The sequence below is a fragment of the Diorhabda carinulata genome, chromosome 6 (genome assembly GCF_026250575.1).
Source record: "Diorhabda carinulata isolate Delta chromosome 6, icDioCari1.1, whole genome shotgun sequence".
NCBI lineage: Eukaryota > Metazoa > Arthropoda > Insecta > Coleoptera > Chrysomelidae > Diorhabda > Diorhabda carinulata.
In genome coordinates this window covers 10,470,078-10,484,397 of record NC_079465.1, presented here as the reverse complement: position 1 = coordinate 10,484,397, position 14,320 = coordinate 10,470,078, and positions in this window count along the sequence as shown.

Below are 14,320 nucleotides of genomic sequence, written 5' to 3'. Positions count from 1 at the left end.
TGTGTTTTATTAAATATTCAACAGAACAGATTATGATAACCACAGATTATATTTGCAAGAAACATAAAGATATAAAATTGAATCTACAAAAAATGTTTCTTAACTATTAGAATTTGATTGATAAAATATTTTTCGATGTTATTTCGTTCAATGTAGCAATGAATTATGTACTTATATAAGCTTTTTGTTGCGCTGAAAAATAGACAATTCCAAATTCTCTAAAATGAACTTTTAACAGGTAAAACATTTTCAGTAGGTGACTGTGTAGTCCAAATTAATATTAGTACGGCAACACCTTGAATTAGAAGGTAGATGACTTAGTCAGCTGGTCGACTCTACTTTATTTCATTAGCAGTTTTATATTAGTATTACAAAGTGATTACCAGCATTAGAAATTTTACTTTGGCTAAGTAATAGAAAATTGTTTGTGGTGTGATTTCTAATTACTATTGTTATAATTTTTTTAATCATTATTTTTTTGAAAGATCTCAATTTTCTAAAATGTATTGCCATTTCTGAAGAATTGCTCAACTCAATTTTTAATTCTTTTGCATATTACCTTACCAACTAATACAACTTAAATCAGTTCTACTACTCTAGACTATGTCGTATCATCGTATGATTCAGAATCCATCGACTGTACTATCTTTGATTCAGGTCATTGAAAGAGAGAAGAATACTTACTACTCATCACTTTGGATTTCTAAATAACAAATGCACAAATGATGCTATGTTCTCTCTCCCAAATAATGTTCACTCCAGCTTAAATAACCATTATTCTACTGCAATAACTCTGATTTTTCGAATATATATTTCAATCAATATATTGAAGTACTGCGGTTTGAGGGAAACACTTCCCGCATGGTTTAAGTGATACCGTACCAACAGAAGTCAACTTTAAGTGTTGGTTCAACAATATCTTCTTACAAGCCAATGAAATGTGTGTATTTTATTTCTTCTGTTACCTATTACCTATCTAGAAATAAGTGGTGAAATGTCTATTTTTATTTGGAGCAAACGAGATGTAACCGCACTTAATAGGATCATATCTAGGTAACCAATCACTTTTAAATCATCGTGCGATTCCTATCTTCTAGGTCTCAATATTTCTAAAATGAGAGTTTCGTAATATAAAAATAGGTTGCAGCCTATTGTACTAAATAACACCTTATTTGACGTCGTTGAATTTGCAAAATTCTTAGAGCATATTGTAGACATTTCTTTGAAATGAGAGTCACATATCGTCTCTTATCTAAAACATTGAGTTTTGTCGGTTTTACTCTGAATTAGTTGAACTTAAGAAGAGAGCTGTAGAGATCTTCTTAGACTAAACAATAGGACTCATAGCCCGGATTTCTTTAAAAGATTCAAAATATTAACTACTATTGAGTACGCTGCTCATGACATTTTACTCACTCCACATTCATAATTAGTTGAGTGATCCATACTGTAAATGCAAAAAAATGCACAATAATTTGCCAATTGAAATCAAATCTATAAAATCTTTTCTTTTTACTGGGAGTGCCTACTACTAATATCTAATTCGGAGCACACTACACACTAGTTTAATGTTAATATTGATTTTTATTAAAAATTTTGACAATAATTATAATAATGTAATTTATATTACATATAAAATTTAATACATTCACATTTTGAACGGCAATATCGTTAATATTTTGAGCATTTAAGCAGTTTTCGTGTGTTTACTTAATTTTTAGATTTTATTATGAGTATACATTCAGTTTTTTTGTGTTTGTTTTCTAGTTATTTACAATATTTTGTCAACAAATTGTAAACAATTTTTTGACAATAAAGCATTCTGTTATCCGCATCCACACTTATCCTCTCAATCTATGAGCTGTGACCAGCGGTTTCACCAGTCTCAATCAGCTTAGTTCTATGGTTCTATGAAAAATAGTTTCAATTTTTGAGATCCGTCCAAGCTGCAAGTTAAATCAGTTATCTCTCCCTGCTAAGTATCTCACCATGATGGTTTCGTCTATGTTGAATACGTTCCTTGGGTTATAAACATTCAAAAACTGTTCATTGAGAACAAATGGAAACACTACACCGGTTTTGTCTACACAGATCTTCTTAAATGTAATGCTATGTCGTTGTTGAAACTTTGAGAGCCACTTCATAGTAATTTCAGGACTTATGCAAATGATTGGGCATTATCTATCAAACTGCCAATGGGAACATTTGATTCTACACCGACTAACCCACTATCCATGAAGCAAACACTATTCGAGACGAAGAAATTCTTTTTTCAATTGTACATTTGCAGCTCGAAACAGACGCTTTTTCCAATTATGGAAAGACAATTATTGTTTCTTGGATTCCTTTTTATAGCACATCAACTTGATTCATTGACGTTTGAAAGAAGACTGGAATGCGAGTTTTATCATACAATCATATATCTATGTATAAACGATAGACCTGTGCTTGATAAACGTTAACAATTATAATATTCTACTTATTTATTCAAACAGTTTTTAATCTCCAAACAGAGGGATAGATTTTTTCACACGATTTATATTACTTATGCAATTTATTTACACACTAAACTATTCTCGAACACCCAACATCTAATTTATTCAAATATATGTGCCACTATGCTCATGTGTTCTCTAATACATCAAATTGTTTACTAACTCCTACGGCTGCTAGAATTTGATTTTATATACTATCATCACATTCCAGCATCTTTGGAAATCTCAAGTTTGCCGTAAACAAACAAAGATGCTTGTCTTTATGCAAACAGACCAAAAAACATAAATGAATAGGTTACAAACAATAAGCCGTAACAAAAAGTGTTGTTGGCCAAACATTAGCTTCAAGTAACATATTAAATAGGACCGGCTTCACGATCATACAAAATCTATATTTCTTTATAGTCTATATATAAGTCTTTCTATTTAAAAATACCAAGGAAAATTGATAACATCAATTTTATCCAATTTAACGATTATTTTTCAACGAAACTGATAAAAATTTGGAATTAACGTAAAATTCAAAATAACGAGTGAAAATAACGAGTGGTACATGCTCACGGCATTTGTAGAATAGAGAATAACAACTTTTTTATTACAATTTAAAAAGTTTAGAATTATCTAGTTTTGGTTCAAATGGCAATATATCTTGATTTCAATGTTTACTCATTGATTGGATTTCGTTTAATAGATTTTTGTGCTAAACAATTAAGTTCTGAAGTACAATAAGTTCTTGAATGCTGTTGCAACAGCTTATCTAAAATTTCATGTATTACTTGTAGTACATCTGTAGTTTTGGGAATTATCAACTGTTTATATATCTCTTTAATAAAGTGATAATTTTGTTGGTTTTTCATATCTTTAGATTCATTTTAACTTATTTATTCCAGACCAGCTTGATTGTGTACTAGACTAGCTGTGGTATTGAAAAAGGTATTTATTGTTTTATGTAAAATAGATATTTGATTTGACCGTTAAATGAAATTTTGCTTTCTAAAGTTAGTTATCAGTTTTCATTTACTTAGAAAATAACATATTTCATCTATTCATTTTATTTCTTATACCAATTCAAAGATATAATAAGTGACAATAATTGACTAGACCCTTATAATATATTTCGGAACAAGAGTTATGAGAAAGTCATTAAGTGAAACATTTCAGTAATTAGCCTCCAGCTCGTGTAACTTATTATAACTTTTCTAGGGCCACTCATTTTCTTATATTAAATAAAGAAAATCGAAATTATCCAAACTTCGTTAGAATAGTGGTTATAAACAAATATTGTCCTATCCTAGTAAAAACTGAAAATATAATGAAGAGTGAGACCCAATGAGCATTTAAAGTTACCTTACATAACCTTAGCAATTTGAAGAATCAATAATATTCGTTACAATTTTATGAGTCAATATTAAAGAAGAACAAATACGTCTAGTTGCTAGATCGTTAATGTTGAAGTGTTGTAATAGTGAGATTCAGTTTGCTCTATTTTGCTAATATGTGGTATCTGATAGCTATATACGATACTGGTCTCAGAAGTACCTGGCCTGACCTGAGGATGGCGGTAGTTGGTTAAAAAAAACCAATGTATTAAAAAGTACACAATCTATACAGCATTTGAAGACGCCACGTTGTTGAATATTTGTTTGGCAGCCATCAATAGTGAACATAAGAAAATTTGTGAACATAAGAAAAATTGCAAAGTTTAAACAAGGCCGTACGATCTGCGAAGACCAGCATCGCAGTGGTGGCGACTCCAGAAATGATGAAGAAAATCCATAAAGCAGCATTGGATGATCGTTGACGTGCGCGATTTAGCAGACATAGTAAGCATTTCAAAAAGTTTCGTACGTCGCATGGGTGCCGCGTTTGCTCACAATGGAACAAAAACAGCGTCGTGAAAATGTTTCCATCCAGTGATTGGCAGAAATAATGGATGGCAAAAGGATGGATTGAAAAGGGAGAACCGGCTTCAAAGAACTCAAAGACCGTTCCATCTGCAGTTATGGAAAAAAGAAAACTATCAACGGCGAGTATTATGCGCACTTACTGCTACGTTTGAGTGAAGAAATCAAGCAAAAACGATCGTGTTTGATCAAAAATTGTGTTGTTTCATCCAGACAATGCACCCGCTCAATTGCAATTATCAAAATTAATGAATTAAAGTTTGAATTACTACCTCATACACCCTATTTGCCAGATTTAGCCCCCTTGGATTGGGGCTCAGTTGTCAAAGATTTTCCAACAATGAAGAGGTGATGTCGGCAGTTGACTATTTTGAGGAGCTTAACGATTCTTATTATAAAAATGAATTCCTACCGTTTTCATCACAAATTGTATCTATATCATATATCACAAATGTTTTATATCGAATTATATAGCTTTAGATTATTTGCATAAAGGAGCACATTAGAGTGTGATCTCAAGTCAATGTCAGTCACAGATATTAATAATAATAACGCCGACCTGAGATACTCCAGAAATTGAAGTTGAAACCATGTAAAGTAACTGTAAGCTTTCTATCCGAGAGGTATTGTATTAAAAATTGGTGAATGAGTCAGTTAAATCAATGTTGGATAGGAAGAAGATGCTGCCATGATCCAAGACTTTGAAAAAATCAGTATATATGTCTAAACATTGAATGTACCAGGATAAACACCATGCTTTTCATATGTAAATAGTTTCACATGGTGATAAACATCATAAAATAAAGTTTCAAATATCTTAGAAAAGATAGTTTTCAATAACAATATCATTATCCTTTGAAAAAATTAGACAAACTCCTCCAGTTTCCCTTAGCTTTTTTTTGGTTTTGCCAGAATAGATGCACATGCTCGTAGTAGAAATGCTGGTAAGCCATCCAAATCAGATAGAAAGTTTGGTTTTAATTATTTGAGGCTGATTAAAACCTTATCAAAGTAGAGGCATTTTTGTTACAAATGTTCTCGTTTAACTACAGAGGGTATTTTTAAAAGGATCTGAGAATTATTTTGGGAACGCTAGCAGAAACTAGCAAGCAGAGACGGTATCTTGAATTCTATTATAAAAATATTCACAAGCCCTGTCAACGTCGCTTTGATCCAATCATTAATTGGTTAGGTAGAGCTTTTCGTATTTACTCGATGAAAGTTGATTCAGACTGAAAAATAAATCAAGAGTACAATTGTTAAGTTAATATATCTGTGCTTACGAGTAATTTAGAGTGAAATAAATCACCACAAAATACTAAACCTAACCTGAAAAATTAATATCTGACAAGTTGAAATAGTTGGCGCTATAATGCTTTCTCAATGAAATCAAAATTCTGTCACAAATTTTGATATTGGTTGATCAAAATTTACGATCTATTTATAGATTCAAGCTCAAAAGTATTCAATCATGTTAAATAATAGCAGTCAATATAAGCATTTCGAATGTTAGGAAGCTTAGTGGCCATGCTCATTATGAAAATAGATAGTAAACTGATTCCAGTGGAGAGTTGGAGAAAAACATGTCCGGTCATAAGCAGAACCTTCGTTGGAATCTACAGCATCATTCAAATATGGTTTGAATTGCTAATTGATACTAAAAATATCAAATTCGAAAGTTTTTGATTTTTTAATTAACATGAGCATTGTAAATCCCTGAACCTTTCTCTGGTATCAACTATACAAAAAGTATTCGAAAAGAAAGTAGATAGGAGCAAAATCCAAGTATTGGGACATCCTACAGGGGATGATACAGGCAAATACTCTCCTGGAAAATGATAACCCGAGAAGATGAGCTGAATGTATCAATCATAAGTAAAAAAATCTACGAATACTAACAGGAGTCCTATTCGGTAGACTTAGATAGATAATGCGGCATACAGATTTTTTTGCACCGAGGACGAAACATCTATCCACACTCTCTCGAAGTATGGTAGCGTATGAAATAGGAGACGAAGATCTCTGGCAGCTAAAGCCATCCCACATTCTGAGTTTTCCAGAAAGAGTGGGATTAATAGATCACCAGTCAATACTGGATTCCCCGGTATCGCAGCAAGAAAGGGAAACACAATAGATCCTTTGTATCCCAGTGCATAATATATGATAACCAAATATCTACATTGATACATACATACATTGTAAATCCCATATTGTTGATATCACATTATTCTAGGTTGTTACAATTATTGACAGTTTCGGATGAGAATTTTTCAGTTATTATTTTTATCTTATCAATAATTTCCAGTTCCACAAAAGATATTTGAGAAAAGTATATTTGCTTCATCACACAACTATTTGTGAATAACTTTTTGAGTAATTTGCATAATAACGGGCTTATCTGTATAATTAACTCAATCTATAAACTAATACATATTTTGTGCATTAGAATTTCGGCGAACTAGTGAACTAGTTTCAAATAATTACGAGATCGTTGGTCGCGGCGGTTGATTATTAATTATTGGTAGTTTGTGAGATACTAATGAGGTAATTAGAAAAGTTAAGTTAGTGTTTAAAAACCTCATTTGCAATTTATTTCACACGTTAGATTGGGAAAGAAGCAGAAAAGTTTTTCGCGGAGCCATTGAAAACTTTGAATATAAGAGTTGCTTAATCGGTTTTAGTTACTCATTTACTAAATACATCAGCAGAAAAAAACTGATTGTTTATTGCGGTCTGAGCTATAGGTAATAAGATTTAATCCAATATTTTCCTTATTTGACTGAAAAATATAATCTGAAAAAATTTTTAACTGTTGTTGTTTAACGGTGTAATTTTTCGGACCATTGTTTTAATTGTTTATTAATTAATAATCATATTTTGGATTCACTCTATACTTTGGATTGTCCACTTAAGAGTAATCTGAAGTAATTAAGGAAATCCACATCAACAGAGGACTGCGTTAGTTTTGCTGTTGAAAAGGAGCGCCAACTTTTGGAAATTTCTAAACAATATTGTGTTTCATAGTAGGTACAAGTACAAGATTACTGGCCAGAATTTTTTGATAAATGGTTCTTCTATCTGATGAAAAGGATACAATTTTAGGGAGAATATATAAGAGCTTTGTTGAAATTACGTGGAGTAAAAAAGAGAAAACTTATTTATTAGTCTATTGTCAATTTTCCATATTTTATTATGGAAAGAAATATTACCTATTGAAGTTGCCAATTGTGATTGAACATTAGATGAAAAATATTGTATTTGAAGCAAGAAAGTTTAAGACAGGAAAAGAAATGATAGGCGATCTAAATATCTGAATGGAATGGGAATTAAAACTAATGATAACCAAAATATTAGTATCTGAATAAGACACGGATTAAGCAGGCTACACTGGAAAACAAATATGGCTAGAATATAATGACTTTCAGAGTAATCCAGTTAGATTTACTACTGGACTAAAGCATCACGCCGGTAAATATGGACGTTTTATTATTCAACACATATGGTCAGAAGATGTTTTTGTCAATGATGGCTCATTGCTTTTCGAACAAAAAAGGTTTGCCCCTTCCAACTACCATAATTGAAGATTGTTGACTTGAAAAGTATTAAGCATTTTGTTTGAAAAAACCTGTAATATGATGGACGTACTTATGATCAACGAAAAGTCTGTGGTTATGAATATGAATAATATAGATTTGGATGCGTTAATGAAAAAATTGAACTAATATTGATAAACACACACACACAGGATATTCTCCTCCCTTTTTTTTCCAATCGGTCCTTATCGTGTTTCGCGTCGTGATTTCGCGCGTAGTCTCTTTACTCTCCCCTTAGGTATTTGGAAGACATCGGGAGGTATTGTCTGCTAGTTGAAGGTTAGCTATAGTGGTTATACACCTTTGTCGTCACTAATTCGTTATTCATTTTTATACCTAAATTCAATTACAAACATTGTTGTCGAATGAGCTGTAGTTTATCATAACTTGTTTCTTGCTATTGTAATTCGGAATCCTTAACTTTTTTGACCATAGGATAAGGAGTATTTGTTAATTATTAATATAGACTTTGGTGGCAAGTTATAAATTATCATGTTTGTCCAGTTTCTACGACATTTTCAGGACTGCTCTGCTTCTTAGGCACAACTTCTGTAGCATCGAAGGAATTTGGTATCCATTATAGGTTCACTTCAATTTCACAGCATAGTTTCATCCCATTATTTGAAATTATTTGACAAATTTTTACGTTTTTCGGATTTTTCTCAATTGTAATAGATTTAGCTGACTATTTGCTTGAATAGAAAAGAAGTTTTTGTAGTCAAAAGTTCAATAAGAGTAATGAAAATGAATAATTTCAATTCATGCTAGGTACTGAAAATAAACAATGTCTCTTTATCATGATTTTCGTTGAAATAAAAGAAATTTTAATGCCTTCAACTAGCGAGTATTTCCTTCTCTAGCAGCATACAAACGACGGAGTATACTTTGGATAATTTTTAGGATGAAATTCTGCGGAAGACTGTCTCATTACTGCACCAACATGTAGCGAAGCTATCTAGAATATCTGGGAACCGGCACATGTCTCCGTAAACGTCTGCAACCAGGTTTTCGCAACGCAGCATTACACGTTGGCGTTGCACACTCGAGAGACTTACATCAACCTAACGAACGTTTCTCACCCTTTCGTACTAACTTCTAAAGTCGTCACAAATCGTGTCGCAATAACGGAATTTATGTTCATTGCACTGACACTGACACTGACAGTGAAAATACTACACAAACAATTTGCAATAGGCAGATAAAACGACAGAAAGAAAAAATATGCTGAAAATGGTTTTTAGGAATTTAAGTGCGGGCGCCTTTATTTGTCAAACGCTTATTAAACAACAGAAACTTTTTGTTTATCCAAGCAATTACTGAGGAAACTATGGTACAACCGAACAAAAAAACCCAAAATTTCTAAAATAACTTATAGGGTTGCTGCTCTGGCAACTTTTTAACTTCCAAAGTTTCAAGTTTCCAGTATTCAAACTCCATAGCTAGCTTCTTAAAGTACTATACAAATTATTGTTTGAACAGATGTTATCTATATCTATTGCTTATAGTGGTTGCATTCGTATGAATTTCATGTATTTCCATATATTTTGATTATTGTTGTTGAAAACTCTGTTGTTCTCATTATAGAAAACTACAAAAGTATTGTTCTGATCAATTAGTATTAGAAATTGGTTATATCGGTTCTATTTGATTCAATTAAAATGCCTCTACTTGACATAATATTATTTTTTAATCCATGCGACCCTCATGGTAATTGTTACTGTTGTGATAAGGAATTAAAAAAATACGTTAAGCCGCGACGTTTTTTATCAAAATTATGTAGATACTCACATAATAATTTCAACGAATTTCATATTTTGTCAAAAGCACGTTTCGGTTGAACTAATAGTTAAGTTAAAAAAAATAAAAGTATTTAGAGGCCAAAAATATAAATTTACATTAATTTACATCTTTTTTGTTATGGTTTTTATGGAGACGATTTGTAAGAAACGAATATTGTTTGTTTAAGGCCAACTAGAGATTTCAGAATATACAGAAATGTGGTTTTTATGTATGAAGTGGAAGTTTAGCGGCCGTAAGTTAGCCAAGAATTTGATGGCATAGTGAACAATACATCAAGAAAATTACAAGTAAATGCAAAATTGATCTAAGGGGTTTATTAAGTGTTAATGTTAGACAATAGATACATTGTGTGTATATATTCATACCACTCGTTTGTCATTAAATACCGTTTATATAACTATGAAGAAAATAACAATACGTAAGATAATGCCTATACGTGAAATGGAATTCCCACGTTATTACGAGAACAATATCTCGCGGGTTTTGTATATCACATAACTCTTCTCGACTTTCCAAAGGATCATGAATTAGTTTCAACGTAACTGAAAATACTACTTTACATATTTCGGATAAGATTTTTAGACCACACCCATTTCATGTACAGATTAATGTCATTGGATGAGGGAATCTATTCGAAATTTTTTAGACCTGTTGAGGCCACATTTAGGAAGGAAGTGAACATTACTGCATAGTTTGTATTTTGATCTAAATAATGTAATGTTTCTCTTCTTTATTTACACTCTTTCTATTCGTGAAGTGATTTAATGAACACTATCTTTTGTATTCTTAATTTATTTGAATACTTTACACACACGAGGTTATAATATAATTCACTTATCACTATTACTCAACTAACTTAAATAATTTATTCAAATTACTTTCGGTCTGTTCACTACGACTGTTTATTATAAACTGAACTAAACTGCGCTACACAAACTCCCAATATATCTCATAAGAATTCTAAGAACTAGAAAATAAATAAACAAAACAAAGAAATAAACAGACCTTCCTAGAAATTATTCAGAAACAATGTAAATAAACCGCCCTCTATCATAAAAAGTTATATATAAACAAACATCAAAGGAAGCGCGTCTGCAGAATTTTAGAATTCCAGTAAATCCAGGAAGAGTCCGCTTCAGGGCGAAGACACGTTCGTAACAATAATCTTCACTGGTTCCGATAATAAGGTCATTGAAATCTAAATGTGTGTACACTCCTAATTTGAAATATTCCGAAGAGTTATTATATCAGAATATATACTCGTCCCATTACTGCAAAATATATTATTTCAAATACCTACAATGTCCGAGTATAAGCGACTCCAGCAAAGTGTTGAGTGAGATTGAAAGCATTAAGGGCATTTATGGACTCATTAGCCTCATCAAAATCAGTTTTTGTTATTATGTTCCTAATCGTTTTTCAATAATTTTTTTCTGATGATAATTTAACTGAATAATGAAAAAAATCACACCCAGCAGTCGTGTAATAGAGTCTTTTTAAAATTATATGATAACCAAATTTTCTATTCTCAATATTTGAAGCTACTTATAAAATAACAAGAAAATATTTTACTAGTCTTTGCCTTTTTTTTGCCTCAAATTTTCATGGAAAACAAGTCATTTAATTGGTACCAATATTTGCAGATTTAGGTTCTTCTATTCTTTGTTATTTCATCAATACTGCACCTTTTCATTCCACAGATGAGATCAGTTTAATAGAAGATTACATTAAGATCAAGTTTGCTAGTATACATTCAGCTTTTTAGGAGCTATAGCTGCTTATTTATCACTTAATTTTGATGAATACGTCATGAAGTATTAGAAAAATACTAGATTCAGGTTTAGCTTCATAAAGCATATATTTTGCTGGATTTCAATTAATAATAACTCCAATAGTTCAAGATGACGTTCATTTGGGAAATCTGCTTCAGCAGCCGCAGGTCTTCACAACAAGTACCAAGATACAGAATTTTATATTCCCATCTGGTCATAGAGTGATTTAAAAGAATTAATAACTTCCTAACATACATATATCAGATGATATTTTTCAAGCCTCTACTTGAAATGTGGAAAAAAGGTCCCATGACAAAATATTGATATAAAAATATACGCTCTATTTTCATCAATCCATTATTTAAATGATGGCAAATATGGCAACTTGATATTGCTATTGTGGAAAAGGAATATACGTTTCATGACGGAGCAGCTATGTTACAGTAAAAGCGTTTATGAATAATTCTCATGATTCATTTTAATATACGCTCTTGTTGAGTTTGGATGTTATGAGTAAAAATAAAATTAGATTCTAGGAACATAGTTTGTATTATTTTTTGTATTGTATTGAAAATGTATTTCCCAAATACCTGACAAATATACAAAAATTTAGAATTAGCAATTTATTCCACAGTTTATGTCAGCTGATATGTTATCAAAATAGTTATACAGTTGACTCTCAATTCAAAACTGCGATAATTCAAACCTCTGTATAAATCAAAGTTATCAAGGCTTTTCTTGAAAATATCTTTATATTTCGAACTAAATCAATACATCAATACAATCAAGTTACTTGATGTTCTATAAACAAGTCCCAGTAATCCATAGTTAAGTATGTGTGCCTGCTGCTGAAACAACTAAGGACATAATTCAAAGTAATAATAAGTACAAACTTGTGCCTTAGTACACATATAAATACACTGCCATATTGGTTTGTGTAGCTGAGTTTCAGTTACTGTTTTTCTTTTGTTAAAATAAAAGTTAGTGTTAGTTATGAGTCCTAAAAAGTATAAATGCTTGTCAATTGCTGGAAAGAAGTTAATCAAAAAAGTAGAGATAGGTGGAAAGAAAAGTGAAGTCGCAAAAAAATTTAAGATACCTCTTAGAACTCTGTTGAAGTACGAAAAATAACTACTAGGTAAATTTCCTCTTTGGAAATAAGGCCTAGTAATTTGGCCAAAACATCGTAGAGGACAAAAAGTGTCTATAAGCGGTAACGTGTTGAAAGAAAAAGCAAAAGAGTTCGCATCTACTCTAAGCATCAAAAACTTCACGACAATGAAGACTGGCTTACAAATTTTAAAAAGAAAAATAGAGTTGTGTTTGAAAAAGTTACTTTGAAGTATACTTTAATTGAAAACTAATACGCTTGAATTATTTTTAATAATGTTCACCAGACAAGACGCTTGCTTTTAAAGATGAAAACTGTCATTTGTAAAACATAGTAGAGGGGCTAACGATTTCACTTGCACTGGATATCGACGGATCAAGAAAACTTCAACCGTTAGTGATAGGTAAAGCGATAAAACCGCGGGGTTTCAAAAGGAGTGAATTCATTTACTACTGACTATCGTGCTAACAAAAAAGCTTCGATAACGACAGTACTACGAATGTCACGGTTCCGAAGGCTATTTTACTGATTGACAAGGCATGGAGAACTGTAACACCTCAACAAACTCAATAATTACGGATGATATAGAGCCAGCAACAGAAACACTATTTGACACCAGCGGTATAGGTTTTTCTGACTTTGTTCGAGTCGATGAGGATGTTGCTGTCTCAGGTTCACTAACTGATGACGAAATTTGATCTCCGATATATATAGAAATGACAAAATGATGGAGATTAGGACGATACATTAGAACCTTTGGCAGAAGTGTCAGTTATGGACACAAAGTTTCATCTACAAAACGAAAGTAATGAAAAAGCATTCAAGACACTTCTTTTCTTAAAAAAAATATTGAGCATTCTGAGCAGCATTGTGCTTTGAAGCAAACTCATATAACAGATTTCTTTCGAAATATTAATTAATTCACATTATGAATATATACAAGTATGTACCTCTTAACTTTTGTCATCTTTAAAGGATAGCAGTTAATAAATATAATATTTACTTGATTATCAACACTCAATAATTTGAAGTTTTATTTCTTTTCTCTAAAAAATCTCTGAAGCATTTGATGTTTCTAGCACTCGATAAATCGTAACATTCGAATTAACGATACTAAAAATTTCGATTTTACGTGGCAAATTTCACACAAAAATTCTCACAGGAGAGAAAAAACGATCTGCAGCTGTATGAAATTTATAATTAGAAGTGACAAATAATAATAGTTTCTTAAGGTTGTCGAATGTATTTTCATTACACGAGGATTAGGATTCACTTTTGATCTGTAAATGCTATTCATCATTTTTCTTGAAATGGTTTTGTCAGTTCTTTCAACGTTTTCAAAACATTTTTTATGGAAGAATGAACAAAACAAGAAGAAAATAATAACTATTCTATTGAATTTATGCATCAAGTTCAACTCAAAAGGAAGTCAATTCAGGTTTATGTTAAAAATTACACTAGCGTAACTATATTACGAAGCACAACCACTCTCATGTCACTTTTGAGTGCAACTGTGGCGTTGTTTCATTGAACGAAGGTAATAATAGCTGACATTTCCAATATGTGTGTATGTGTGTATAGAGGGATATTTCTCATATTGTCTATGGACTTATTTCCTTCTGGAATATTTTTGCATTTACTTCAT